This window comes from Solanum lycopersicum, chromosome 5 (genome assembly GCF_036512215.1).
Source record: "Solanum lycopersicum chromosome 5, SLM_r2.1".
NCBI classification, from domain to species: domain Eukaryota; kingdom Viridiplantae; phylum Streptophyta; class Magnoliopsida; order Solanales; family Solanaceae; genus Solanum; species Solanum lycopersicum.
The window spans coordinates 65,137,487-65,161,817 of NC_090804.1; the positions used below are offsets into that span (position 1 = coordinate 65,137,487).

The 24,331-nt window shown below is 33.1% G+C and overlaps 1 non-coding gene across 1 annotated transcript; it reads left to right on the forward strand.

Annotated features, from left to right (window-relative positions):
* The first annotated feature begins 1,897 nt into the window (after window positions 1-1,897).
* On the forward strand, window positions 1,898-21,805 carry ABCG58 (ABC transporter G family member 58). Its single transcript, XR_011221424.1, has 2 exons — window positions 1,898-2,530; window positions 21,354-21,805. It is a non-coding gene; the product is annotated as an ABC transporter G family member 58 (transcript).
* Window positions 21,806-24,331: the final 2,526 nt, after the last annotated feature.

The window sequence follows — 24,331 nt, forward strand, 5'->3', positions numbered from 1 at the left end:
GAGATTTGCATATAATTATCTTTTTCTTTTCAAATTGTAATTGATTCTAAGAGATCATTTACTTATTATAATCATCTTTTTAAACCTAAGTAATTCTCATGGTGAATATTTGACTTCAAAACATGCATTTGAGAGAGAATTAGTCCAAAGAACATATTAATATATAATAATAACGTCTGGATAGTGGAATTTTATGTTCATATAATAAATGTATATATTCTTTGAAAAATACCTTTTTAAAAAAATATTCCTAAGTGTTATTGTAATTACATGTATCTTTATTAATTGCATGCAATTTTTGACCTAGTCACATTCTAAACATGCCAAGTTCTTTTTCAATATTATTGTGTGTTTACTGTTTAATAAATTAGTTTTGCATAATATATTTCATGCTTTTTAATGCATCAATACAAGTTTGATTAATTACTTGAGTCAATTCAACCTTTCACTTCTTTCTTTTCCTCTACCTTTTGTGGTATTAAATCAATGAATGCATGTATTTTGTGGGGTCAACTTGACCAAGCTATCTTTCGATATAGCAGAGTCGGTTTGAAGAATGGTTATCCACGGATGATTATTAATTCCCTTTTAACGTCTTTTAAGTTGAGTATATTGCATTTCGAAGGACAAAAATAATAGCAACCGCAGATTATATCAGAATTCAAAAAAATTTGACCAAGCTGCCTTGTATTATTTAATCGGCTATTTTCCTATAATATAACGTACTTATATTATAACATTGACATTGAAGAATTTTACCACTAGATCATTCTTACTTGTTGAACAAATACTTATTTATAATTTTCAATTGTATTTACGCGTTTGTTAGTAATGTGGAAGTTTTTTTTCATCTTATATATATTTTTAAAAGAATAGAGAGAAGGATTTGGACCAAGCCTCTTGCTCATATATACATATTGATTAAGAGTAATAAAGTTGTTATCACTATTAGTTAAATGTCATTAAATTTAATATCGTTATAAATTTTAGTAACATTTTTTAAAAGTGTTAATTGTCACTAAAAATAAATATTTAACTACGAATAATTTATTATCACTAAAAATTATTTTTTTTAATAACGTGCATTCGTATATTAATTAACAAATCTAATATAATTTTACAAAATAAGATTTAGAAAAGCATAATACGCATAAACTTGATACTTACCTAAAAAAATAACGATGTTTCCAATAGACCCTCGTCTAAAGGGAGAAAAAAATATACAAAAACATCTAAAAGAAAAAAAAAACATATTTTTCAATTACGGTCAAACATGTTTGGCTCTAGAAGAACCTTGCAGTATTTGTGTGTGTTTTAGTTTTATTTTTCACTTTATCTATTTTTTATTTATTATTATTATTATTATTATATTTTAATGAAAGTCAAATCCTGGCTAGATTTGCGGATTCAACACTGCTTTCTTATCATGGCATCAAGACTTCTCAATGAGAAATTTTGAATTATTTAAATTCATAACAAAATCAGTACATCAGATCAATTAAGTAATATTTTAAGATGTCTGATTATGAATAAAACAATTTTATTACAACGATATATATTGATATTATAATATATATTTTGAAGCATTTTTATATTAACGTTCTCAAATTTGAGATCAGTCAAAAATCACATACATCCTTGGATTTAGAGCATACTTTTAAACAACAAATTTTACTACTTTATACGACTTTCTTTACTTTAATTATTTGCTTTCATTTAGTTCTTGAACACCATATTTAACCGCTAATAATTAAATTTAACAAATTAAATTAAGATACATATTTTTAACCTCGACACAAATTCCACTATACCATTTTTCCAATAAACAAAAATCTCTAATTATTAAAGGCAAAAATATTTTAATTATTACACCACATATCTCACGCTGCTATCGAACAACTAATTACAACTAAAAAGTAAGAAACTAACAAATGGTTAAAAATAAAATAAAATAAAACGAAGATACTAAGCAATTTCCAGTTCACACAATTATCCAGAAAAAAATCCAATTAGCCTTACCACTTGGGTAAATATTAAATAAATAGGTCAAATTATATAAAACATTTTCTCCGTTTTAATTTATTTGATCAATATTAATTTATTATGAAATTAAAAAATTTGATTCTTAAATAAATACATTAAAATATTTTTTTAAAATTTTATGATATTAAATATGATACTAAAATATTGGTTCCATTGAAGCACCATCTCTAAGGGTTAATTCTGAAATCAAAAGGTCAATAGAGATGGAAAATTATTATGAGGCACCTAAACAAATTAATGTTACTAATCCTATGATTAGTAATAGTACTAATTTTGGTTATGATGATGATGTGGCTTTGAGTGAAAAGTTGATTAATGAAGGAATTTATTTAACATGGAAGGATTTATGGGTAACTGTGCCTGATAAAAAAAAGTGGGAGGAGAGCTATTTTGCAAGGGCTTACTGGTTATGTACAACCTGGTGAAGTTTTAGCAATTATGGGTCCTTCTGGTTGTGGCAAATCAACTCTTCTTGATACTCTAGCAGGTATTTTTTTTTGCTCGATTTAATCGTTTGATATATGAAATTTATTGACTCATACATCTAAATTTGCATTGTATAGACTTATATCGATTAAAAATCTCTGATGTCTTAAAGTTCGAACTAATATTTTAGTTAGATTTTATTGATTGATCTAGTCCATCAAATAAAATAATAATTTGGTTATTTTTACTTGTATGTTTTTTTTCTTCTTCTAGATTTTCACTCGAGAAAGATCATATGTGGTGGGAAATACATTTTCTTCGATTCCTTACTGTAGACACGTAATTTTTGACCGAATTTAATTTTAACACTAATATTTAAAGCATAAATAATTTTATCAATCTAAATTAAATATATTTTGACCTTTTATTATTTTCATTAATTTTATTTAAAAGATATAAAAATAAACAACATAAATATAATTTTTATTTAGAAAAGTTTGTTTTTGATTGTAAAAAAAAAAAAGAAGATATATATATATATATATATATATATATATATATATATATATATATATATATAAATAACATATATTATTTAAATAAACTAATATTTCTTAATTATATTTTTTGTTTTAATTACCCATTTAGCTTTTATTTATTTATTTACTCAAAAAATTAATAGTTATATAATTATCATTTTTTATATATATATTTAATATTAATATTAAAAAAAAAAAAAAAAGAAGAGAAACACACACACACGATCCCATGACCCACTCCCCATTCCCCCATTCCCCCCCACGTACACACTACACCCGTACACTACTACTACTACTATATACAGACAATGAAAAAAGAAAAAAAGAGAGGGGGGAGGATCCAAAAGAGAACGAAAAAAAAAAGATCAGAGAGGTAAAAAAAAAAAAAGAACAAAAGGGAGGGAAAAAGTCGAGAAAAAAAGGCAGAACACGAGAAGAAAAAAAAAAGAAAGAAAGAAAGAAAAAGGGTGAAAAGAAAAAATACAAACAAAAAAAAAGACTCTTCCACAAACAAAAATCAATAAATATATTCACATATTTGGCTTTTGACTCACAAAAAAGGTTGAAGTTGAGGTCTACTTTCGCGGTTCCTGATTCGAATTGTTTTCTTTTGGTAGAATTTTCGCAAGAGGTATCACTTTTTATTATTTTTTTTATACAATTTAATATCGTGTTTATACAAGCACTGATTACCATATATTAAAGTTGTCAAATTTCACATGTGGTTAAACCGTTATGTTTTATATGAAGTTTGTTCAAATATTTAATATCAATTTTATGTTTAGATCCTTTATATGGTTTTATTTTGTGTGAAATTGCTATAACAAACCGTAGTTTATTTCATATTAAATAATTCATAGTTTATTTCATATTAAATAATTCATAGTTTATTTCATGCCTAAGTAAAATTATTGTCTAAGTCTATTCTTATTTTTCATGTTTAGTTTTTAATGATAATATGTGTAGTTATTATAATTCTAATGATAATATGTATAGTTATCCAAATTTTTATTTTCATGTCTTATTTATTTGAATGATTTTTTTTTTAATTTTGTTTTGTTTGGTTGTGTTTAGAAATGTATTAAATTATATTTTATATTATATTATATGTGTTGTCTTACATTATTATTTTTAGATTCTATAAAAAACAAATAATAATAGACTTGTTAAGAGAGGATAATAAACTGAAAGAAAAAAGATAAAATAAATAAAAAATAATAACAATAAAAATGGAATAACGAAAAGAGGTAGAATACGTGAATAAGAAAAGAAAAGAAAGGTAGTGAAGAAGGAATGTTTGAATTAGAAAAAGAATAATAAAAAATAAAAAATAAATATATAATAAAAAGAATGTAAAAAATGTAAACGAAAAAGTAAAAAAAAAAAAACTTTAAAAATGAAAAGATACAAAAAGTATAGTGTTAAAAATATGTGAAATATTTTATTATTATCATGAAAAAAGAAGAAGAAAAATCAATGTAAAAGTAAAACAAAGATACAATAAAAAAGAAAAGGAGAAATTAAGAAATAAGCAAAATGTTGAAAGAATAATAATGTATAAAAACTTGACATGCTTCTAAAATTAGATGATTTTAAATATGTTAATAAATCACAGAATGAGGGTAAATGCATTTGTCTTAATAATACAATATTCATAAATTAGTTTAAGTCATAAATGTCCATAAAGCGACCGTGCTAGAACCACGGGACACGAGGGATGCCTAATACCTTCCCCTCGGTCAACAGAATTCCTTACCCGAACTCGTTCGCAGATCAAACAAAGAGTCATTTCCTTTTGATTAGGGATTAAACAAAAAAGGTGACTTGGAACACCATAACTCAATTCCAAGTGGCGACTCTGAAAAAATCAAAATAATCCCTTAATTAATAACGTCACTTAAATTGGAAAAACCCTTATGCCGCCGCGTGAAAAAGGGGTGTGACATCTCTGGCGACTCCGCTGGGGACTTAGAATTCGAGCTTGCAAACATGGACTTCTATATGACTTTATTATGTATTTACGTACTTATCGATTTGTGAATATTGTGTTTAATTGCACAATATGTTATTTGTTTGCTTATTTACCCTTCTTAATAGTATGTTAATTATCATGTAATTGTCTTTCCTCGCGCATCTATCTGAGTCTTCTGAGATACTTTATTCGGAGATGCGATTACGCTCCCGAGCCATGAGATACCAGAGATGCGGCAACGCTCCTGGGAAGGATTCTATAGTAACACATGTCTTAGGATGGGAAGGACTAACAGTGAGGCCAGAAAGCCCTGCTACTGGTAAGCTGTCCCTTCTCGACTCGAATAGTCCACTCGTTTTATGGCCAGTCTAGACACCTTCCCTATTAGGTTGTTTCCTAGTAAAACAAGCCTCAACAATGACTATCCCTAATCGGATTCAATTTATCTGTATCATGCATAATATTGAATTAATGGGGAGCTCGCCACAAGGGTCGAGCCTGTCTAGGAGAAATATCCCTACTTGAGACTATCATGTACATTATTTTGTGTTATTTGTTGCATTATGGGGAAGACTATACAAATGTTGATCGGCTTTAGATGAATGAATCATAATGAAAAATTAATTATAACGAAAAATATCAAATTAAAGTTTTGATGTAATCCTCTTATTAAACATGATTTTTTTTTAATCAAAATTCATATTTCTTTTACAAATAGAAAAATCTATCATTACCATCAAAGTTTTTTTTTTATATAAAAGAAAAAAGATTGAAAATTTAATCAACAAAAATAAAATACAATCGAATACACTAATATTTTAATTTTGGAAAAAATTTAAGGGTTATTATATATATATATATATATATATATATATATATATATAATTTTATTTTTCTCCTTCTTCCTTTAATAACCATTTTAATAAAAATAAAAAAATAATAATAAAAAAATAAAAAATTTGCTTTTGTGTGTGTATGATTTTTACTTATTCTTATTTTAAATATATATATATATATATATATATATATATATATATATATATATATATATATATATATATATATATATTATTACATATATAAAAAAAATACTTTTTTTGTGTGTATGATTTTTCCATTATTGTTGTTAAAAAATATATATTTTATTAAGCCTAGTTTGTCACTATCCTAATATAGGGAAATATGAATCCATATGGAAAGGGAGATAAGAGACAAAGAGAGGACCAATCACCTCGATTCATGATAGTGGATAAGGCCCCAACACTCTTGAAGACATGGTATGAAAACATGACAAACCATGGACGAGGAATGGTGTTCAAACGCTTGGGATTTCTACGAAGCCTTTTGTATGTTGAGCCACGACGGGATTTGATAGAAGCACTAGTGCATTTTTGGGACCCGTTAAGAAATGTATTCCGTTTTTCTGATTGTGAACTCACCCCCACCCTTGAGGAGATAGGGGCATTCATTGGAAAGGGTAAACATCTTCACATAGAAGAGCCTATGATACCAAAACATATTAATGGGAGGAGGTTTCTAGAATTACTGCATATAAATGAGAATGATATAGGTGGTTGTCTCGATAATGGATGAGTTCCTTTAGAATTTTTGTACAAAAGATATGGCAAAAGTGATGGATTCGAAGTGTATGGAAAGAAACTCCGTAATAATGGGTGTCGTCTGACCTGGGAAGCACACAGTTATGATGCCTTCGTGGTGGCTTTTTTGGGGATCATGGTATTTCCAAAAAAGGGAGGAAAGATTAGCATGAACTTAGCTGCAGTCATTACAGCTTTTGAGAAAAAGCCTAATATCACCCTCGTACCAATGATTCTGGCAGACATCTATCGTGCTTAACTATGTGCAAGGATGGAAAAGACTACTTTGAGGGATGCAATATGTTATTAAAACTATGGATGATTGAACACATTCGTCATCACCCTTATGCAGTGGACTTTTAAAGTAGAATGGAATGATTATATTGGAGGCCACAAAGAAAGAATCAAAGATCATAGTTTTCCGAAGGGTATTGAAGCTTGGAAGCAACACCTCAACAATCTGACTGCTGACAATATTGTGTGGAATTATCATTGGTTTCCATCGGCCGAGGTGATATACATGTCTACTTTTCGATCGTTCATTGTTCTAATGGGTCTTCGAGGTGTCCAACCTTACATGCCACTTAGAGTCATGCGACAACTTGGGCGATGCCAGTTTATACCACCCAATGAAGATATGCGTGAATTCATGTATGAGTTTCATCCCAAGATACCTTTAAGGCAATCAGAGATATTTAAGATTTGGGGGGGATGCATACTCTCAAGTCCCCACGATATGGTGAAGGATCGCACAAGAGGCGAGGTGGACCAAGCATACTTAGACTGGGTTCATGATCAGCCCCTTCCTAAGGTTATGCCAGAAGGGTCAATAAAAGGACCTATAGATCGAGAAGCAGAAGTTGAGGTTAAGATTAAGCAAGCTCGACTCAAAGTCGAAAGAAGCTACAAGTCTACTCTGGATATCCTAAGTAATGACCTAAAAAACGCTAAAGAGGAGTTGGCCCAACGTGATGCGATATTTGAAGTTAGAGTTAGAAAACACCGCTCGACCATTCTAACCTTACAAGAAGACTTGGGCATTGCCACAGGCGCTATGGAGCAACAGGAAGAAGAGTATAAGAAAGAAAAGGCCCAACTTATCTGCGCACAGTCTAGGCTCCAAACTCAAGTTAAAGCCTCTATGGAACGAGAAAGAGAAATAGCAAGGCGTTTCAGTGCTTATCAGGCAGACTGTGAGATTGAGAGAGGTCAAAGGATAGCCGAGCGAGATGCACTCCACCTTCAAATTGAAGAGCTCCAAGAACAAAGGGAAAATTTGACGCATGAAGTCAATACTGCTCACCACTGGTTACAGAATTGTTATGACAATATGGATGAAGCTAGAGACCGAATACTGCAACTCAGGGATGAACTCAACAATGTTTATGCTAGATATTTACACCAGAACGATGAGAGGTTGGGCCAACAGGCCCGTTCTTTGGCTCCATATCTACCGAAAGCGTTGGCGAAGATTTATAAGGGCCTTGGAGATGATTGAGATTCGAGGATTCAACTTCTTTTAGAGTCTATTCTCTTAGTAGTGATTATTTCATTATTATTATTATTTTTAGTTTTTTCTCTTTCTTTTCGTTTTGTTATTTTATTTCATTTAGAATCTATCTAAGTCCTAGGTACTTCTGTTTTTTTTTGTTTGTTTTATCCAAATCATTGTTTCAAATATTTGAAAATGAATGAAAAAGATTTACTTTCGATCACCTTGTGTGCATATGTCATGCAAAAAAAAAATTATTATTAATATCTTTCTCGAACTACGCAAGATCTGATTCATGGGCCAAACATGATACGTAGGCAACCCAGGGGGGTTCGATCCAAATTATTATCATTATTATTATTATTATTTTTTCTTTTCTTTTCTTTCTTTCTTCTTTCTCTTAAAAAATGATAATCATAATAAAAAATGATAATCATAATGAGAATAAATAAATAAACAAATAAGTAAATAAATAAGTAATAATAATAAAATATTAAAAAACTAATGAAGAGAAGAATGCCTAGGTAAGCCGGGATGAAACATGAGGTCCTCCATATTAGAAGTATGTATGTGGATGTAATGTGCATAATTTCTTAACACTAATCGGTTTATTACTCTATTCAGAGAGAGAGAGAGAGAGAGAGAGAGAGAGAGAGAGAGAAAGAGAGAGAGACATACTAGCTTAAAGGTGGTTGGTTTGTGGTTAAACTGGCATCACATCCTTACAACACAAGATCGAAAGGGAAACAAAAAATGGCCCCCAGAGACGGAAATGAATCGGACAATGATGAGGAGATCCAAAACCAGATGACTTCACAAGAAACAGGGACAACAGAAGAGATAAGGGTGTTAAGACAACAAATGGCAGAGATGTACGAGGCTTGGATGAGTGGACAACCTCCACCATCTTCAATCCGAGACTATTTTAATACAAATATGTCTCACCCTATCCAGGTGTCGACAAGCGATCCGATATATCCCCCTGGATTCGACCCCTATGCTAACACATCCAATGTCGCTGGAACTTCTATGGCGCGCCCTTCGAATACGCCTGTAATAAGTAATCCACTCTTTGTGTCAACTGCCCCGACTGACAGCATCCCGCAGCCAACGATGGTGCCCAAATCCAACAGCGATCCTCCGCCCAAAGGTCGGCGTGAGCAGAGTTACACTCTTGAAGAGACCATTAAAATTCCAAGTTCTCATCCCCACATTCATCAATATAGTTCCCCTGTTGAAATTGAGAGGATGGTCAAGAATGAGGAACATGAAGAAATGACTAAGAAAATGAAGAGTTTGGAACAGAGTATAAGAGATATGCAAGGACTAGGAGGCCACAAAGGCATCTCATTCAGTGACTTGTGTATGTTTCCTCACGTCCATTTACCTGCTGGTTTTAAGACTCCAAAGTTTGAAAAATATGATGGTCACGGAGACCCCATAGCTCATCTAAAGAGATATTGCAACCAATTGAGGGGTGCAGGGGGCAAAGAAGAGTTACTTATGGCCTATTTTGGGGAAAGCTTAGTAGGGATTGCATCTGAATGGTTCATAGATCAGGATATCACCAACTGGCACACATGGGATGACTTGGCTCGATGTTTTGTACAGCAATTCCAATATAATATTGACATTGTCCCAGATCGATCCTCGTTAGCTAACATGAAGAAGAAGACCACGGAAAATTTTCGTGAATATGCTATCAGATGGAGGGAACAAGCTGCTAGGGTTAAACCACCGATGAAGGAGTCAGAGATGATTGACGTTTTTCTCCAGGCGCAAGAACCTGATTACTTTGACTATCTGCTTTCTGCCGTAGGGAAAACATTCGCTGAAGTTATTAAGGTGGGGGAAATGGTGGAAAATGGCATCAAGTCTGGAAAGATTGTAAGTCAGGCTGCCCTAAAAGCCACAACACAAGTGCTTCAAAATGGTTCTGGAAATATTGGAGGGAAGAAGAGAAGGGAGGATGTGGCCACTATTGTATCAGCGCCTAGGACTCATGTTCTAGGTAATTCCCCACAACACTATTTTCCTTCCCAAGCTCCACAATATTCTATGCCATACACTCCATATCATGTTTTTAATGCACAACCAATTGCACCTCCTTCTTATCCACAATGGCGTGCACCAACTCCACAAAATCATCCACCACCCCCTCAAGTTCATCAAAACACTGCTAGAATTCCTTTCCGTCCTAGACCACAATACAAAAAGGGAAATGACGTTAAAGGTGAGTTCACTCCTATTGGGGAGTCGTATGCTAGCTTGTTTCAAAAATAAAGGACGTTGAATGTTTTGAGTCCTATTGAGAGAAAGATGTCGAATCCTCCCCCGAGAAATTTGGATTATTCTCAACATTGCGCATATTGTTCTAATGCCCCAGGGCACAACATAGAGAGATGTTGGTATTTGAAAAGGGCCATTCAGGATTTGATCGATTCTAATCGAATTATAGTTGAAAGTCCGAGTGGACCCAACATCAATCAAAATCCATTGCCGAGGCATCCTGAAACAAACATGCTGGAAATGATGAAGGGTCATGAAGAGTTTGCATCTCCTTATAAGCCAATCCTTAGGGTTGGAAATGGCATTGAGAAGTCAGCAAATGTTGTTGATTTAACAAAAATGATTCCTTTAGGGGCGGAAAGTGTGTTAGAAAAGTTGAGTCCATCAAACACACCCATCTTAACTGTGAAAGGAGCCCTTGAAGATGTTTGGGCAAATCCGAGTAAGGCAAAATCGTTTGTTCCAAAAGGGCCAAACAAGCCTATCTTGATCGTGCGAGGGGCCTATATTCCTCCGGTGATTATCAAGCCAGTATCCCAGCTCCCAATGACTAACCCCAAAGTTGTTCCTTGGAATTATGAGCCTACTGTCGTGACATACAAGGGAAAAGAAATTGATGAAGAAATTGATGAAATAGGAGGAATAACCCGTTCAGGAAGATGTTATGTCCCGGTGGAATTAAGGAAAACTAAAAATGACCAAATACAAATGAAGAGTCCGGTCACTGAAGGAGAAGCAGAGGAATTCCTAACGAAGATGAAATTATCAGACTACTCCGTGGTGGAACAATTAAGAAAGACTCCATCCCAAATCTCTTTGTTGTCTTTGCTAATACATTCTGATGAACATCGTAAGGCTGTAATGAAAATTTTGAATGAAGCACATGTTCCTAGTAAAGTTACAGTGAGTCAGTTAGAGAAGATTGCTGGGAGAATATTTGAGGTAAACCGCATCACTTTTTCGGATGATGAACTACCCAAAGAAGGCACAGGACATAACCAAGGCCTACATATCACTGTAAAGTGTGAGCTTTCATATGTCACTCGAGTTCTAATTGATGGAGGATCTGGAGCAAATATTTGTCCTTTATCAACTCTACAGAAATTGAATGTTTGTGCTGAAAGGGTCCGACCCAACAATGTATGTGTTAGAGCTTTTGATGGGTCAAAAACAGATGTTATTGGTGAGATAGAGCTCGTACTAACCATAGGGCCTGTGGATTTCGCTGTGAATTTTCAAGTGTTGGATATCAACGCGTCCTACAATCTATTGTTAGGGAGGCCATGGGTGCATAAGGCTGGAGCCGTCCCCTCAACGTTGCATCAAATGATTAAGTTTGAACACGACCGACAAGAGGTAATTGTTCATGGTGAGGGGGATTTGTCAATCCACAAAGACTCTTCCTTCCCTTTTATCAATGCGGATAATGAGAATGAGGCACTAGTTTATCAGGCTTCTGAGGTAGTGGTTATTGAGCATGTCCCCGAGGGGAGTGTCATTCCAAAAACAAATATGTCCATCGCGTCTGTAATGGTGGTGAATGAATTGCTAAAACATGGGTTTGAGCCGGGTAAAGGCTTAGGAATCTGCTTGCAAGGAAGAGCTTATCCTGTGAGTCTACCAAAGAGCATCGGTACTTTTGGCTTAGGCTACCAACCTAGAGTCGAGGACAAAATGAATGCAAAGAAGCAGAAGAGAGATGTATGGTCACTTACCAAGCCTATACAACCAATCTACAAATCTTTCATCAAAGCCCGTGCAACAGAATCTTATCAATCATCTTTTCCAGAGCCAGTGATGAAAGTTAGCGAAGAAATGATCAACTATTTTCAAGATTTATTTGTCGAGGTTGATATGGTGGAACTCGGAGAAGGCACTAGCGACAAAGATGTGCAATTCATTGGTCCTGATGTCAATCTAAACAATTGGGAGGCCACCCCTCTCCCCGTTAAAGACGAGTCTTGGTAGTCTGTCTTGTTTTTTCTTTTATCATCCGATTCATTCAAGGATTGTAATTCGGATTTTATCTTGTCGTTTTATTTCAAACATTCTATTTCCCTTTTCAATAGGATGTAATTGCATCTTTATTTCAGTCTAATATATTTGTTCGTTTTCTTTTATACAGTTCTTTCTATGCCGATTCTAGTGATATGACATGCATGCAGAATTTTTCACCAGATCTTAATATCCAATCTAATCTTCGACCTAATATTGAAATAATAAGTCAAGAAATTGAACATGATGAAGACAGAGTATTTGAAGAAGTAAGGAGGGATTTCAATCATTTTGAAAATAAGTCAAATCCAAACATGAGTGAAACTGAGACGATAAATCTGGGGGATCAGGAAATTATTAAAGAGACTAAGATAAGTGTACATGTTCAACATCAAAAGGACGATATAATCCAGGCCTTGTTTGATTACAAAGATGTTTTTGCGTCATCTTATGATGACATGCCTGGATTAAGCACGGACATGGTTGTTCACAAGTTGCCAATTGACCCTAATTTTCCTCCGATAAAGCAGAAGTTGAGAAAACTCAAAACCGACATGAGTGTAATAATTAAAGAGGAGATCACAAAACAACTTGAGGCCAAAGTCATTCAAGTCTCTCAATATCCTTCTTGGTTAGCCAATATCGTACCCGTCCCGAAGAAAGACGGCAAAGTTCGAATGTGCGTTGATTATCGTGATTTGAATAAGGCAAGTCCAAAAGATGATTTTCCTTTGCCTAACATCCATATTTTATTGGATAATTGTGCTAAACATGAGGTTGCATCTTTTGTGGATTGTTATGCGGGCTACCATCAGATTATTATGGATGATGAAGATGCAGAAAAAACATCTTTCATCACTCCATGGGGTACATATTGTTATCGTGTTATGCCTTTTGGATTAAAAAATGCAGGGGCAACTTATATGAGAGCAATGACAACCATGTTTCACGATATGATGCATAGAGAAATCGAAGTTTATGTAGATGATGTTATCATTAAATCTAAAAAACAGTCAGATCATGTGAAAGACTTAAGGAGATTCTTCGAAAGGCTCCGCAGGTATAATCTCAAGCTTAATCCTGCAAAATGTGTATTTGGAGTACCATCGGGGAAGCTTTTTGGGTTTATAGTCAGTCGATAAGGTATCGAGTTGGATCCTTCAAAGATTAAAGCAATCCAAGAATTGCCACCTCCAAAGAACAAAACTGAGGTTATGAACCTTCTAGGAAGGTTAAACTACATCAGCAGATTCATTGCTCAACTCACAACAACTTGTGAGCCTATCTTTAAGTTGTTGAAAAAGAATGCCACAGTCGAGTGGACCGAAGAATGTCGAGAAGCTTTTGAAAAAATTAAGAGTTACCTATCGAATCCCCCTGTGTTGGTTCCTCCCGAGCCGGGAAGACCTTTGATATTGTATATGTCAGTACTGGATAATTCTTTTGGTTGCGTACTGGGTCAGCATGATGACACTGGGAAGAAAGAGCGGGCCATTTATTACCTCAGTAAGAAGTTTACCGTTTACGAAGCAAAGTACACCCTTCTTGAAAGAACGTGTTGTGCCCTAACTTGGGTAGCACAGAAGTTGAAACATTATCTTTCATCTTACACTACTTATCTCATCTCTCGTATGGATCCGTTGAAATATATTTTTCAAAAGCCCATGCCCACAGGCAGGCTTGCGAAATGGCAAATATTGCTCACAGAGTTTGACATTATCTATATAACGCGGACCGCAATGAAAGCTCAAGCATTGGCAGATCATTTGGCAGAGAACCCTATTGATGAAGAATATGAACCACTTAAGACCTATTTTCCAGATGAAGAGATATCTTGTATCGACGAAGTTATTCACGATAACGATCAAGGTTGGAAGTTATTCTTTGATGGTGCCTCTAACAGGAAAGGAGTTGGAATAGGAGCTGTTCTTATGTCTGAATCAGGGGAATATTACCCCATATCTGCCCAACTTAGATTCTATTGTACTAATAATATGTCTGAGTACGAAGCGTGCATTTTGGGTCTGAGGTTAGCTGTTGACATGGGCATCCAAGAATTGTTAGTGTTAGGAGACTCAGACTTACTAGTTCATCAAATTCAAGGAGAATGGGAAACTCGAGACCCAAAGCTCATACCATATCAACATTGTTTACAAGGTCTTTGTCAACGATTCGTGTCGATAAAGTTTAGACACATTCCCAGAATGCACAATGAGATTGCAGATGCATTGGCCACTTTATCTTCGATGCTCCAACACCCTGATGACGCCCATATCGACCCTTTATACATACAAATTCGTGATCAACATGCCTATTGCAACATGATTGAGGAGGAATATGATGGTAAGCCTTGGTTTCATGATATCAAAACTTATCTTCAGTCTGGAGAATGTCCGTCAGATGTAACTGGTAATCAAAAAAAGACTATTCGACGACTAGCAAGGGGTTTTTTCTTAAGCGGAGGCATACTGTACAAGAAGACACCCGATTTAGGTCTTCCACAATCATGATTGAAGTACACTCAGGAGTTTGTGGACCTCATATGAATGGATATGTTCTAGCCAAGAAGATACTTCGAGCAGGGTATTATTGGCTCACCATGGAGCGGGATTCCATACGATTTGTTCGTAAATGTCATGAATGTCAAATACATGGTGATTTAATACATTCTCCCCCTTCTGAGTTGCATGCAATGTCTGCTCCATGGCCTTTCGTGGCATGGGGAATAGATGTGATTGGACCGATAGAACCAAAAGCATCGAATGGTCACAGGTTCATCTTAGTGGCTATTGATTATTTTACAAAGTGGGTGGAAGCAGTAACTTTCAAGTCAGTGACCAAGAAGGTCGTGGTGGATTTCATCCATTTTAACATCATCTGTCGGTTTGGTATTCCAAAGGTGATTATAACTGACAACGCTGCAAATCTCAACAGCCACTTGATGCAAGAGGTATGCCACCGATTTAAGATTGAGCATCGAAATTCGACTCCGTATCGCCCAAAGGCAAACGGGGCTGTAGAAGCTGCTAACAAAAATATAAAAAAGATACTTCGTAAGATGGTGCAAAGTTCTCGACAATGGCATGAAAAGTTGCCTTTTGCTTTGTTGGGTTATCGCACTACAGTCCGTACGTCAGTGGGCGCTACCCCATATTCACTAGTATATGGGACTGAGGCAGTTATACCTGCAGAGATTGAGATCCCGTCTTTACGAATCGTTGTGGAGGCTGAAATTGACGATGATGAATGGATCAAAACTCGGTTAGAGCAATTAAGTTTGATTGATGAGAAGCGTCTGACATCAGTATGTCATGGACAATTATATCAGAGAAGAATGGCACGGGCATACAACAAAAAGGTGCGTCCCAGACATTTTGAAGAGGGTCAATTAGTGTTGAGACGCATTTTGCCACATCATGCTGAAACCAAAGGCAAATTTTCTCCAAATTGGAGAGGACCATTCGTTGTTAAAAGGGTATTACCCAATGGTGCTCTTTACTTAGCAGATATAGAAGGCAAAGTGACAGAAACGGTCGTCAATGCTGATGCTGTGAAAAGATATTACATATGATTGAGTTTCGACATTAGAAACCCTTACGTTTGGGCTTGATATTTCAAGGGTTGATTCAATGGGATCTCTTGGTTATGCTATGTCCTTGACAAAAAAAAAAATTGCCTGAACTACGTTTGACCTGATTCTTGTTTCGGCAAGATACGTAGGCAGCCCTAATATTGGGTTCGGTTCAACCAAATACAAATCCAAAAATTCATATTGAAGTATACTGGGGCAAAAGTCGTTTGTTTATTTATTCGGTCTCTCATCTCACAGCTCAAAATCAACCCCATCATCTTAAGTCAAAAAAAAAAAAGTCTTTGCATCAGCCCTTGATATGTCGAGAATAAGTTGGTTAAAGGTAGGTAAAAATCCTGAATGGGCACCATAAGACAAATGTGAGCAAAAAGAAATAAAAATGAGAGAGTCTTATTGGTGAAAACCCTAAGTGGGCACCGTAAGGCGAAAAGGAGTTGAATATAAGAGAGTCTTATTGGTGAAAATCCTGACATGCACCCTAAGGCAGACGTGAGTTGGAGCAATTAACATGATTGAGTTTTAGCAGCAAAGACCTTCATTAATACCACAAATTCTATAAGGGTTCAGATTATTTATGGCTTCATTAAGTGTTGGGATTCCACATCAAGATTGAATAATCAATAATGGTTGATAAATAGATTGGATAGCCAAGTCTGGAAATCAATTCAAAGTGCATGGCATGATCAATAGATTCGGCTCCCACACTCAGATAAGTTTTTCTTTCTTCTTCTTATAAAAAAAAAAAGAGTCTTCATCGAATCTTTTCTTTTATTCTCATATAGTTCGTAACTTAATTATATTTTTTTTGTCACTTTTTTGGTATGTATTTGAGTCGAGTCTTTGTCAAAAAACAAAACAAAAAAAAACTATGAAGGAATTTCAAGACTCGCTACCAAGTCTCTAATCGGTACTAGACAAAGCATCAGGCCACTGAGTTAATCTGTCTTTAAGTGTTGAATTCGAACATTCTCTGATCCTATGAAGGCTAAACAATGAGTGTTATGAGATGAAGACATTGGATTTAGGTCGCAAAATAAGCAAATGTGGATGAAAGTACAATCAATCAGTAAGAAGTATTGAACGTTGGAAACAACCAATGCGTCATAAGTGTTTGAGCCGCCTTTGTCGAAAGATGGAACTACAAACCAACCACCACCTTTTCAAACTCACAAATTTTCTTTGTTGAAGCAGGGACACAAGTTATTTCAAGATTAAGGATTCGAGGAACCTAGATCTTCAACCTAGTCTGCAGCGAGCGAAATGGAAACCCTACAATAAAGACTTGTGGAATATTATATGAAAGTTGGCTAACATATATCAAAATAGCAATTACTTGAATGTTGAAATATTTATTTTATTTATTATTATTATTATTATTTTTCTCCTTGAAGGAACTTCCAAATAATGAAGATAGCATTCACAATGTTTCGTTGGTATTATTAGTTTGTTGAAAACTTTATTAGCAGGACCCTCCTGGATAATGGGACTAGCAGGACCCTCCTGGATAATGGGAATAGCAGGACCCTCCTGGATAATGGGACTAGCAGGACCCTCCTGGATAATGGGACTAGCAGGACCCTCCTGGATAATGGGACTAGCAGGACCCTCCTGGATAATGGGACTAGCAGGACCCTCCTGGATAATGGGATTAGCAGAACCCTCCTGGATAATGGGACTAGCAGGACCCTCCTGAATAATGGGATTAGATTACTTTCTCATAGGATTAACACTTCCTAGTCTAGATTTTTAGTTTTATTTTCTCCTGAAATAAACACTTCCTAGCCGAAGTTTATGTTTTATATTTATATTTGCTAATAACTCATAAAATTTTCCCACTGAAAACTGGGGCAAAAATTTTATTTATTTTTTGTTTGTGGTGGTTCTCAGGTTTTCTCAAGTGAGACCTGGATTTGAAATTCAAGAACAAAGTTTCAAATTTCTTAGAATAATCAATTCCATGATGGTTAGAATTAGCTTCTTCAATGCATGTAGCAGTCTGATTTCCACACATCTTTTGCTAGTCAACTTTTGATCAAGAAAACACGCATTCATTCAAGAGCATTTTTCAAGTTGTCATTTTGAAGAATGTCAAAAGTTCCGTCTAAGTGGCAAGTTCAGCCTCCATTCCAATTCTAAGTTCAGATATTCACTCAAAAATCAAGGCGATATCTTAAAGTCAAAATTCAAGTGAAGATTCAAGAAAATCTGCGTGGATGGAAGTTTGTACATTTGTTTTTCTTTTGACTAATAGTTTTCAATTTATATGTAAGGATAAGAGCCGCGATCTGGAGCCTCGATAGAACCTCACTTAACTTCCAACTCCTCACTTTATCTCCTCGAACTACAAGTGGTCTGATTCCCTATCACCCGGGATATGTAGGATGTCCAAACAAGGATTCGGTCACACAAATTTTAGTTTTTCAAACAAGAGTTCGGTCAAAACTTGTCATTTTGTCTACTTCTTTGTCTGAAAAACTCTTCGTGTTTCCAGTCAAAGAGGGGCAAACTGTAGACACGTAATTTTTGACCGAATTTAATTTTAACACTAATATTTAAAGCATAAATAATTTTATCAATCTAAATTAAATATATTTTGACCTTTTATTATTTTCAATAATTTTATTTAAAAGATATAAAAATAAACAACATAAATATAATTTTTATTTAGAAAAGTTTGTTTTTGATTGTAAAAAAAAAAAGAAGATATATATATATATATATATATATATATTATTTAAATAAACTAATATTTCTTAATTATATTTTTTGTTTTAATTACCCATTTAGCTTTTATTTATTTATTTACTCAAAAAATTAATAGTTATATAATTATCATTTTTTATATATATATTTAATATTAATATTAAAAAAAAAAAAAAAAAGAGAAACACACACACACGATCCCATGACCCACTCCCCATTCCCCCATTCCCCCCCACGTACACACTACACACGTACACTACTACTACTACTATATACAGACAATGAAAAAGAAAAAAAGAGAGGGGGGAGGATCCAAAAGAGAATGAAAAAAAAAAGATCAGAGAGGTAAAAAAAAAAAAAGAACAAAAGGGAGGGAAAAAATCGAGAAAAAAAGGCAGAACACGAGAAGAAAAAAAAAAGAAAGAAAGAAAGAAAAAGGGTGAAAAGAAAAAATACAAACAAAAAAAAAGACTCTTCCACAAACAAAAATCAATAAATATATTCACATATTTGGCTTTTGACTCACAAAAAAGGTTGAAGTTGAGGTCTACTTTCGCGGTTCCTGATTCGAATTGTTTTCTTTTGGTGGAATTTTCGCAAGAGGTATCACTTTTTTTTTTTTTTATACAATTTAATATCGTGTTTATACAAGCACTGATTACCATATATTAAAGTTGTCAAATTTCACATGTGGTTAAACCGTTATGTTTTATATGAAGTTTGTTCAAATATTTAATATCAATTTTATGTTTAGATCCTTTATATGGTTTTATTTTGTGTGAAATTGCTATAACAAACCGTAGTTTATTTCATATTAAATAATTCATAGTTTATTTCATGCCTAAGTAAAATTATTGTCTAAGTCTATTCTTATTTTTCATGTTTAGTTTTTAATGATAATATGTGTAGTTATTATAATTCTAATGATAATATGTATAGTTATCCAAATTTTTATTTTCATGTCTTATTTATTTGAATGATTTTTTTTTTAATTTTGTTTTGTTTGGTTGTGTTTAGAAATGTATTAAATTATATTTTATATTATATTATATGTGTTGTCTTACATTATTATTTTTAGATTCTATAAAAAACAAATAATAATAGACTTGTTAAGAGAGGATAATAAACTGAAAGAAAAAAGATAAAATAAATAAAAAATAATAACAATAAAAATGGAATAACGAAAAGAGGTAGAATACGTGAATAAGAAAAGAAAAGAAAGGTAGTGAAGAAGGAATATTTGAATTAGAAAAAGAATAATAAAAAATAAAAAATAAATATATAATAAAAAGAATGTAAAAAATGTAAACGAAAAAGTAAAAAAAAAAAAACTTTAAAAATGAAAAGATACAAAAAGTATAGTATTAAAAATATGTGAAATATTTTATTATTATCATGAAAAAAGAAGAAGAAAAATCAATGTAAAAATAAAACAAAGATACAATAAAAAAGAAAAGGAGAAATTAAGAAATAAACAAAATGTTGAAAGAATAATAATGTATAAAAACTTGACATGCTTCTAAAATTGGATGATTTTAAATATGTTAATAAATCACAGAATGAGGGTAAATGCATTTGTCTTAATAATACAATATTCATAAATTAGTTTAAGTCATAAATGTCCATAAAGCGACCGTGCTAGAACCACGGGACACGAGGGATGCCTAATACCTTCCCCTCGGTCAACAGAATTCCTTACCCGAACTCGTTCGCAGACCAAACAAAGAGTCATTTCCTTTTGATTAGGGATTAAACAAAAAAGGTGACTTGGAACACCATAACTCAATTCCAAGTGGCGACTCTGAAAAAATCAAAATAATCCCTTAATTAATAACGTCACTTAAATTGGAAAAACCCTTATGCCGCCGCGTGAAAAAGGGGTGTGACACTTACCTCATGTCAATATCAATTTATGGCCGAATGTGTTTTCTGGAGTTCTAACTCCGGAGAAAGTTTGAAAAATCATGGCCAAACACCTTACGCCCCTTGGAAGATGCAATTTACTAGGGGTTAACAGTGAAATCCCACAAGTGAGGTGTGGGGAGAGTAGTGTAGGCGGATTTTACCTCTGCCACAAATTTTCAGGAATGTTATAACCTATGTGTTTTACTCCGGGAAGAAGTAAACATATTCCATTGCCAATGAAAAGATGCTTCTTTTCTGGTGGAGTTTGCCACAGTAACTGATGAAACGTCTGGTAGAGTTTGCCATAGTAACATTAACCAGAACAATGATCAAGTTTTGTTTGTCTTTGGAGAGTAAAAAATTACATAATGGAAACGAGAGATTCAATATTTTGTAAAGACTAGTTTATCAGTTGTAGTACCACTTAACTTGCAGTAAGCCGGGAATTGTCAATAAGCCCAATAGTATACATTTAATTGGTTGTGAAGTGTGATTAGTCGACTTAAAATTTTCAATAACTTAACACTGATATCCATCTGAAGTCACCCTTAGGACCGCAGTCCTTCAAATTTGGGGATATGGGCCCATAAATACCGGATGTAGTTCGCTTGGTGCAAGGCTCGAACCTGTGACTTTAGTCACAAGTCCCTCAACCTTTGGCAATTGAACCAAGTTTGAGGGACAAATTTTTTCTTAATTATTGTTGAAGTTCTATTTTCTGAGTTAATGGTACCAGTTTGTTAAAAAAGTTTTATTTTTTTAAATGGATTAATAGTTTTCGGAACCATTTATTTTGCAGATCCTGCTAATGCAGATGCATCCCAGGCAAACCGCGAGGAGGTGGATTCAAGATCAATATTTGTTGGCAATGTAAGAAATAAAAATCTATTGTTTCTATTTGGTGATTGAATTCAAGAATGTTTTCAGATAACTTGGTGTATCATTAAGTGATTTGAACTCTGCCTTGTTAGCTTGCTTACATGGCTAATTCCAAGCATAGATATATGTGTTACACTTTTTTAAAAGTGTAATTGAGCAGGTCCAAGTGGAGGGAAATGGATACAGAAGATACTCGTAGCAGATATCAATTGTTTGGTTTTGATGTAGTTGAACTGTAGTAATAATTGTTGTATATTTGATAGTTCTGTTGTTTAGTGAAAGTAGGAATCTGTATGCAGAAGAAGCTTGTTTATGACTTTATGTAGTGTGAGTTTTGATTTGCCATGCAAGTGCACGTTTCATATTGCATAAGCCTATGCTACACTGTCTCTTTTCTCTTTTGGCATACCTGTGTCCCAAGGGAGGAATCATATTTTCGATCAGATGACAACTAGATACATGTATTTTTACTATCACACACACTAAATATAGAGAGGTACAGATGTGAATATTCCTCAAATACAATACCAATTATGGAAAGAGAGGTGAGCGAAAGAAGAGAGCGATGAGCAACATAGGATATATACGAGCAAGTGAGTCAAATACAGGCTAATCCATTTGATTATTGTATATTCTCAACAAATTACACTTAATTTTGACTTCATGTATCTGAGATAAATGTATATAGATGTATTTGGATGCGCTAGATACATGTATTTGAAGTCTAAAATTTGATAAAATTTATAATATTACAAACTAGCATAAATTTAAGCAATTAACTTCTAAACTAATGAAATTTAGACAAATTACCTTTATTTATTAGTCAGTGTTGATTAAGCCATCATTGGGCCCAGTTTTAACTGAATGACTGGTTGTGATAATTATGAATCACACACACAATATCCTTATTTTGGAATGATATTTAATTTTTGGGCAAGGGACAGATATGATATACTTTATAGACAAAATCATAATTTATCCCTTATAAGTTTATAATTATAGAAATCCCTCAAATTTATACAATAGTATAAGCGGTTATACATTAATCTGATGCGCGAGATATATTTATTATTAAGTAAGATACATTACATTTTATACATGATACACTAATCTGATATACATTATATACTTGGTATACATGAGATACATTAATCAGATGCGCGAGATACATTAATGTGATGCGCGAAAATGAGAGATTTTAGAGATTTGTAAAACTAATAGGGGATAATGGTAATAAGAGAATTTAATGTGAGATTTCCGTCATTTTTCCTTAATTTTTTACCTTTCAAAATTGATGATTATTAATTTAGATCACTAAGAGTTTCAATTATAAAAAAATGACTAAAATATCCTTGACAACCAAAAAAACAAAATAAAAAGATTTGCAACAAGACATAAATTTAATTACACAAATTATGCCTCGAGACATAGGTTTAGTGACACAAATTATGTATCTCACGGAAGAATTAAGCCCAAGACATAAGTTATACTTCAAAATATATGAATGACACAAATTATGTCTGAATGCAAAAGAAATTAAGCCCCAAGGCACAAATTATTTCTGAGTTCGAAGTTAAAAGCGCTAAAAAAATTATCAAAAAATTCGAAAGGCACATCAATCATCTCTTTTTAACAAAAAAGGTAAAATATCTCTTAACGGAGCTTATGCTTTGGGGCATAACTTGAGCCACTGGATTTATGTCTGGTAAGAGAATAAGTTATTTCGTGATTAGCTAATTTGTAATTGTTATCTCATCCTAAATGTGAGATAAAAATAACACTACAATCTAAATAGATATAAAATAAACTCATCTTGAAATCTAGTCACACTCGATTTAATTATTTCTCATTCCTCATACCAAACGAACCTTCGAAGCATAACTTATGACACTACTCTACAAGTCTATACATTGTGTGTTTGGCAGAGAGAAAAAGAGAATATCTGTGTAAAAGATGTTTTTGAGTGACTTGATATAGATATAGTAAGTATAAAATCACAACAACAGTAACAAATCTAGAAAGTCCCAACTTTCACTTCATAGCTTTGTGTATAGCTTACGCTACATAGCCTTAATAATTTTTTTTTTACTAAAAAGAAGCAACCATAAAAGGGAGGTAAAAAAACAAACAGTAGTATGTACTATTAAAAGACTATTCTATGTTGGTAAAAGAAAAAAATTAGAAGTGTATTTAGAGAAAAAAAAATCATGAAAAATAAAGAAAGTGAAAGAAGGTTTATTTCGGTTATCGATCGGGTCGGATCGGATTATTTTAGGTTTTGAAAAGCTAATTCTATTAGTTTATAATAGATGTTAATTACTTAGAAATATGCTAGTTTATAATATTATATATTTTATCAAATTTTAATATGTATATGTATCTCGAGATATATGAATTTGAAATTACTTAAATACACGTAAATTTATATAATTAAAGATAATATTTAAGAATACAATAATCAAAACACTTCAATTCTTTTTGAAAAAAGGTACTTTAAATAAAAAACAGGTGTACTTTATATAGCTTCTTCATATTGCTATATGTGAATATATACATTGTTTTTGTTCATTCCTTAAAACTCTGAAATAAGTCATAGGGCTTGTTTGACCATAGATTTTACGGGACTTGTTTGATCATAGATTTTTTAAATATTAATTGAAAAAAATTTAGTAAATAATATTTGTCCATATAATGTACTATTATTTGATACATATTTCAAATTTTAAAATATTAATTTTTCTAATATTTGAATCAAATCTCATTATTTGTGATTTTTTAAAATTTGAAATTTACATCAAATTTTCATCTTTTATAAAAATATCTTCTATAATAGTTGTTTGTGTTGTATTATATAATTTTTAGGTGAAAAATATTAAGTAAAATATGAAGTGATAATAT